The sequence below is a fragment of the Pongo pygmaeus genome, chromosome 18 (assembly GCF_028885625.2).
Source record: "Pongo pygmaeus isolate AG05252 chromosome 18, NHGRI_mPonPyg2-v2.0_pri, whole genome shotgun sequence".
Taxonomy (NCBI): Eukaryota; Metazoa; Chordata; class Mammalia; order Primates; family Hominidae; genus Pongo; species Pongo pygmaeus.
The window spans coordinates 13,773,142-13,780,643 of NC_072391.2; positions in this window are offsets into that span (position 1 = coordinate 13,773,142).

The following is a 7,502-nucleotide window of genomic DNA, read 5'->3' on the forward strand; positions in this document are numbered from 1 at the left end:
GTACATGCTTGTTATATGGCCAGTTGATTCTATTTTACATAACCCAGGATAGTGCATATTATCAGCCTCATTTTACAGGCGAGGACATTAGGTTCAAACAGACTGAGTAGCTTGACCAAGCTGTAGCTCCTAAGTGCAAAGCCAAGGTTTAAAAATAAATTTTGACCTACTCTAAAGCAGCACTTTCCAACTTTGCGTGTTAGAATCATGAGAAGCTTTTAAAATCCTGATGTCCAGGCCATGCCCCAAACCAATTAAATTTGAATCCTTGAGTGTGGGACTCAGGCATCAGTATTTCTTAAATGTTCTCAGCAATTATAAGGTGTAGCCAAGATTGAGAACTAATGCTCACAAGCCTATGTGCTTAAACACAGTGCTATATCACTTCTCTATATACAGAAATCTATTCTTTGTCATTTGTTGGGGATATAGATAATCATTATTGAAAAATCTTAATACCATCAAATATTGCCTAAGAACCCTGTTGATTTCTGAGCCTTGTCCACATGCCCAGATCAATTCATGGAAAGAGGGTAGCCACCCTACAAAAGAACAGTTCAACAATCAGAGCAAGGAAAAGAATAATGATGCCAAGAATAGATTTCTGAAGGCTGAACCCATTCAGAAAGGTTTCCTGAGAAATCCAAAATCTGAAGAGACCAATAACAAGTAACAAGATCAAAGCCTTCATAAAAAGTCCCCCACTAAAGAAAAGTCCAGTTCTGATGGCTTAACTGCTGAATTCTATCAAACATTTAAAGAACTAATACCAATCCTGATCCCAAAAACAGACAAAAACACATCAAACAAGAAAAGTACAGGCCACACGGCCGGGTACTCCAACAGACCTGCAGCTGAGGGTCCTGTCTGTTAGAAGGAAAACTAACAAACAGAAAAGACATCCACACCAAAAACCCATCTGTACATCACCATCATCAAAGACCAAAAGTAGATAAAACCACAAAGATGGGGAAAAAACAGAACAGAAAAACTGGAAACTCTAAAAAGCAGAGCGCCTCTCCTCCTCCAAAGGAACGCAGTTCCTCACCAGCAATGGAACAAAGCTGGACGGAGAATGACTTTGACGAGCTGAGAGAAGAAGGCTTCAGACGATCAAATTACTCCGAGCTATGGGAGGATATTCAAACCAAAAGCAAAGAAGTTGAAAACCTTGAAAAAAATGTAGAAGAATGTATAACTAGAATAACCAATACAGAGAAGTGCTTAAAGGAGCTGATGGAGCTGAAAACCAAGGCTCGAGAACTACGTGAAGAATGCAGAAGCCTCAGGAGCTGATGCGATCAAATGGAAGAAAGGGTATCAGCGATGGAAGATGAAATGAATGAAATGAAGCAAGAAGGGAAGTTTAGAGAAAAAAGGATAAAAAGAAATGAGCAAAGCCTCAAGAAATATGGGACTATGTGAAAAGACCAAATCTACGTCTGATTGGTGTACCTGAAAGTGACGGGGAGAATGGAACCAAGTTGGAAAACACTCTGCAGGATATTATCCAGAACTTCCCCATTCGAGCAAGGCAGGCCAACATTCAGATTCAGGAAATACAGAGAACACCACAAAGATACTCCTCGAGAAGAGCAACTCCAAGACACATAATTGTCAGATTCACCAAAGTTGAAATGAAGGAAAAAATGTTAAGGGCAGCCAGAGAGAAAGGTCGGGTTACCCTCAAAGGGAAGCCCATCAGACTAACAGTGGATCTCTCGGCAGAAACTCTACAAGCCAGAAGAGAGTGGGGGCCAATATTCAACATTCTTAAAGAAAAGAATTTTCAACCCAGAATTTCATATCCAGCCAAACTAAGCTTCATAAGTGAAGGAGAAATAAAATACTTTAAATACAAGCAAATGCTGAGAGATTTTGTCACCACCAGGCCTGCCCTAAAAGAGCTCCTGAAGGAAGCACTAAACATGGAAAGGAACAACCGGTACCAGCCACTGCAAAATCATGCCAAAATGTAAAGACCATTGAGACTAGGAAAAGACTGCATCAACTAACGAGCAAAATAACCAGCTAACATCATAATGACAGGATCAAATTCACACATAACAATATTAACTTTAAATGTAAATGGACTAAATGCTCCAATTAAAAGACACACACTGGCAAATTGGATAAAGAGTCAAGACCCATCAGTGTGCTGTATTCAGGAAACCCATCTCACGTGCAGAGACACACATAGGCTCAAAATAAAAGGATGGAGGAAGATCTACCAAGCAAATGGAAGCAAAAAAAGGCAGGGGTTGCAATCCTAGTCTCTGATAAAACAGACTTTAAACCAACAAAGATCAAAAGAGACAAAGAAGGCCATTACATAATGGTAAAGGGATCAATTCAACAAGAAGAGCTAACTATCCTAAATATATATGCACCCAATACAGGAGCACCCAGATTCATAAAGCAAGTCCTGAGTGACCTACAAAGAGACTTAGACTCCCACACATTAATAATGGGAGACTTTAACACCCCACTGTCAACATTAGACAGATCAACGAGACAGAAAGTCAACAAGGATATCCAGGAATTGAACTCAGCTCTGCACCAAGCAGACCTAATAGACATCTACAGAACTCTCCACCCCAAATCAACAGAATATACATTTTTTTCAGCACCACACCACACCTATTCCAAAATTGACCACACACTTGGAAGTAAAGCTCTCCTCAGCAAATGTAAAAGAACAGAAATTATAACAAACTATCTCTCAGATCACAATGCAATGAAGCTAGAACTCAGGATTAAGAATCTCACTCAAAACCGCTCAACTACATGGAAACTGAACAACCTGCTCCTGAATGACTACTGGATACATAACAAAATGAAGGCAGAAATAAAGGTGTTCTTTGAAACCAATGAGAACAAAGGCACAACATACCAGAATCTCTGTGACACATTCAAAGCAGTGTGTAGAGGGAAATTTATAGCACTAAATGCCCACAAGAGAAAGCAGGAAAGATCCAAAATTGACACCCAAACATCACAATTAAAAGAACTAGAAAAGCAAGAGCAAACACATTCAAAAGCTAGCAGAAGGCAAGAAATAACTAAAATCAGAGCAGCACTGAAGGAAACAGAGACACAAAAAACCCTTCAAAAAATTAATGAATCCAGGAGCTGGTTTTTTGAAAGGATCAACAAAATTGATAGATCGCTAGCAAGACTAATAAAGAAAAAAAGAGAGAAGAATCAAATAGATGCAATAAAAAATGATAAAGGGGTATCACCTCCAATCCCACAGAAATACAAACTACCATCAGAGAATACTACAAACACCTCTATGCAAATAAACTAGAAAATCTAGAAGAAATGGATAAATTCCTCGACACATACACTCTCCCAAGACTAAACCAGGAAGAAGTTGAATCCCTGAATAGACCAATAACAGGAGCTGAAATTGTGGCAATAATCAATAGCTTGCCAACCAAAAAGAGTCCAGGACCAGATGGATTCACAGCCGAATTCTACCAGAGGTACAAGGAGGAACTGGTACCATTCCTTCTGAAACTATTCCAATCAATAGAAAAAGAGGGAATCCTCCCTAACTCATTTTATGAGACCAGCATCATCCTGATACCAAAGCCGGGCAAGAGACACAACCAAAAAAGAGAATTTTAGACCAATATCCTTGATGAACATTGATGCAAAAATCCTCAATAAAATACTGGCAAACCGAATCCAGCAACACATCAAAAAGCTTATCCACCATGATCAAGTGGGCTTCATCCCTGGGATGCAAGGCTGGTTCAATATACGCAAATCAATAAATGTAACCCAGCATATAAACAGAACCAAAGACAAAAACCACATGATTATCTCAATAGACGCAGAAAGGCCTTTGACAAAATTTAACAACCCTTCATGCTAAAAACTCTCAATAAATTAGGTATTGATGGGATGTATCTCAAAATAGTAAGAACTATCTATGACAAACCCACAGCCAATATCATACTGAATGGGCAAAAACTGGAAGCATTCCCTTTGAAAACTGGCACAAGACAGGGATGCCCTCTCTCACCACTCCTATTCAACATAGTCTTGGAAGTTCTGGCCAGGGCAATTAGGCAGAAGAAGGAAATAATGGGTATTCAATTAGGAAAAGAGGAAGTCAAATTGTCCCTGTTTGCACACAACATGATTGTATATCTAGAAAACCCCATTGTCTCAGCCCAAAATCTCCTTAAGCTGATAAGCAACTTCAGCAAAGTCTCAGGATACAAAATCAATGTACAAAAATCACAAGCATTCTTATACACCAACAACAGACAAACAGAGAGCCAAATCATGAGTGAACTCCCATTCACAATTGCTTCAAAGACAATAAAATACCTAGGAATACAACTTACAAGGGACGTGAAGGACCTCTTCAAGGAGAACTACAAACCACTGCTCAACGAAATAAAAGAGGATACAAACAAATGGAAGAACATTCCATGCTCATGGGTAGGAAGAATCAATATCGTGAAAATGGCCATACTGCCCAAGGTAATTTACAGATTCAATGCCATCCCCATCAAGCTACCAATGACTTTCTTCACAGAATTAGAAAAAACTACTTTAAAGTTCATATGCAACCAAAAAAGAGCCCGCATCGCCAAGTCAATCCTAAGCCAAAAGAACAAAGCTGGAGGCATCACACTACCTGACTTCAAACTATACTACAAGGCTACAGTAACCAAAACAGCATGGTACTGGTACCAAAACAGAGATATAGATCAATGGAACAGAACAGAGCCCTCAGAAATAACGCCGCATATCTACAAGTATCTGATCTTTGACAAACCTGACAAAAACAAGCAATGGGGAAAGGATTCCCTGTTTAATAAATGGTGCTGGGAAAACTGGCTAGCCATATGTAGAAAGCTGAAACTGGATCCCTTCCTTAACACCTTATACAAAAATCAATTCAAGATGGATTAAAGACTGAAATGTTAGACCTAAAACCATAAAAACCCTAGAAGAAAACCTAGGCATTACCATTCAGGACATAGGCATGGGCAAGGACTTCATGTCTAAAACACCAAAAGCAATGGCAACAAAAGCCAAAATTGACAAATGGGATCTAATTAAACTAAAGAGCTTCTGCACAGCAAAAGAAACTACCATCAGAGTGAACAGACAACCTACAAAATGGGAGAAAATTTTCACAACCTACTCATCTGACAAAGGGCTAATATCCAGAATCTACAAAGAACTCAAACAAATTTACAAGAAAAAAACAAACAAACCCATCAAAAAGTGGGCGAAGGACATGAACAGACACTTCTCAAAAGAAGACATTTATGCAGCCAAAAAACACATGAAAAAATGCTCACCATCACTGGCCATCAGAGAAATGCAAATCAAAACCACAATGAGATACCATCTCACACCAGTTAGAATGGCAATCATTAAAAAGTCAGGAAACAACAGGTGCTGGAGAGGATGTGGAGAAATAGGAACACTTTTACACTGTTGCTGGGACTGTAAACTAGTTCAACCCTTGTGGAAGTCAGTGTGGCGATTCCTCAGGGATCTAGAACTAGAAATACCATTTGACCCAGCCATCCCATTACTGGGTATATACCCAAAGGTCTATAAATCATGCTGCTATAAAGACACATGCACATGTATGTTTATTGCGGCATTATTTACAATAGCAAAGACTTGGAACCAACCCAAATGTATCATTCTCAGTAAACTATCACAAGAACAAAAAACCAAACACCGCATATTCTCACTCATAGGTGGGAGTTGAACAATGAGAACACATGGACACAGGAAGGGGAACATCACACTCTGGGGACTGTTGTGGGGTTGGGGGAGGGGGGAGGGATAGCATTGGGAGATATACCTAATGCTAGATGACAAGTTAGTGGGTGCAGCGCACCAGCATGGCACATGTATACATATGTAACTAACCTGCACATTGCGCACATGTACCCTAAAACCTAAAGTATAATAATAATAAATAAATAAATAAATAAATAATAAAAAAAGAAAAGTACAGGCCAATATCTCTGATAAATATTAATGCAAAAATTCTCACGAAATACTATTAAACTAAATTAAACAATACCTTAGAAAGATCATGCATCATGATCAAGTGGGATTTATCCCTGGGATGCAAGGATGGTTCAACAAATGCAAATCAATCAATGTGATACATCATATCAACAGAATGAAGGATAAAAACCACATGATCATTTCAATTGATGCTGAAAAGCATTTGATAAAACTCAACATCCTTCATAATTAAAAATCTTCAAAAAACTGGGTATAGAAGAAATACATCTCAACATAATAAAAGCTATATATGACAGACGCACAGCTAGTATCATACTGAACATGGAAAAATGTAAAGTCTTTTCTATAAGATCTGGAGTATGACAAGGATGCCTACTTTCACCACTATTATTTAATACAGTACTGGAAGTCCTAGCTACAGCAATCAGACAAGGGAAGGATATAAAGGACATTCAAAATGGAAAGGAAGAAGTCAAACTATCCTTGTTTGCAGATGATATTATCTTATATTTGAAAAAAAACTCAAGACTCTACAAAAATCTATCAGAACTGATAGATAAACAAATTCAGTAACATTGCAGGATACGAAATCAACAAACAAAAATCAGTAGCATTTCTATATGCCAATAGTGAACAATGTAAAAAATAAATTTAAAAAAGTAATCCAATTTACGATAGATACACATAAAATTAAATACCAAGAATTGACTTCACCAAAGAAGTGAAAGATATCTATAATAAAAACTATAAAACACTGATGAAAGAAATTGTAGGGTACACCAAAAAATGAAAATATATCTCATGTTCATGGATTGGAAGAATTAATGTTGCTAACATATTTATACTACCCAAAGCAATCTACAGATTCAACGCAATCTTTATCAGAGTACCAACAATATTCTTCAGAAAAATAGAAAAAGCTATGCTAAAATTTATATAGAACCACAAAAGACCCAGAATAGCCAAAGTTATCCTAAGCAAAAAGAAACAAACAAACAACAACAATAACAAAAACAACTGGGGAAATCACATTATCTGACTTCAAATTTTACTACAGAGCTACAGTAACCAAAATAGTATGGTACTGGCACAAAAACAGACACACAGACCAATGGAACAGAATAGAGAACCCAGAAACAAATCCACACCTACAGTGAACTGATTTTTTTACACAGGTGTCAATAACGTACACCGGCAAAAAGACAGTCTCTTCAATAAACAGTGCTGGGAAAACTGGATATCCATATGCAGGGGAATGAAACTAGATCCTTATCTCTTGCCACATACAAAAATCAAATCAAAATGGATTAAAGATTTAAATCTGAGACCTCAAACTATGAAACTACTACAAGAAAACTTTGGGAAATATCTTCAGGACATTGGTCTGGGAAAAAATTTCTCAAGAAATACCCCACAAGCACAGGCAACCAAAGCAAAAACAGACAAATGGAATCACATCAAGTTAAAAAGCTTCTGCACGC